This window comes from Macrobrachium nipponense, chromosome 27 (assembly GCF_015104395.2).
Source record: "Macrobrachium nipponense isolate FS-2020 chromosome 27, ASM1510439v2, whole genome shotgun sequence".
Lineage (NCBI taxonomy): Eukaryota > Metazoa > Arthropoda > Malacostraca > Decapoda > Palaemonidae > Macrobrachium > Macrobrachium nipponense.
Genome location: NC_087216.1, coordinates 10664695 through 10664908, shown reverse-complemented (window position 1 = coordinate 10664908; position 214 = coordinate 10664695).

Sequence of the window (214 nt, the reverse complement as noted above, 5' to 3'; positions counted from 1 at the left end):
TCATCAGAATCCAGATCCTGTAAGTTTAATTTATTATTAATTTTTTTTCTTTGGTCAAAGTTATACTTTACATTTAGCAACACGCTTTGGAATCTTCTTAACCTCTTCATTACCGAAAGTTTGTTTGGAGGTAGGTGGGTACCACCATTCAAGTCTACTACACCGCACCGGGTGCATAAAGGTGGTACGCATAGTACACCAAAACTCCTCTTTT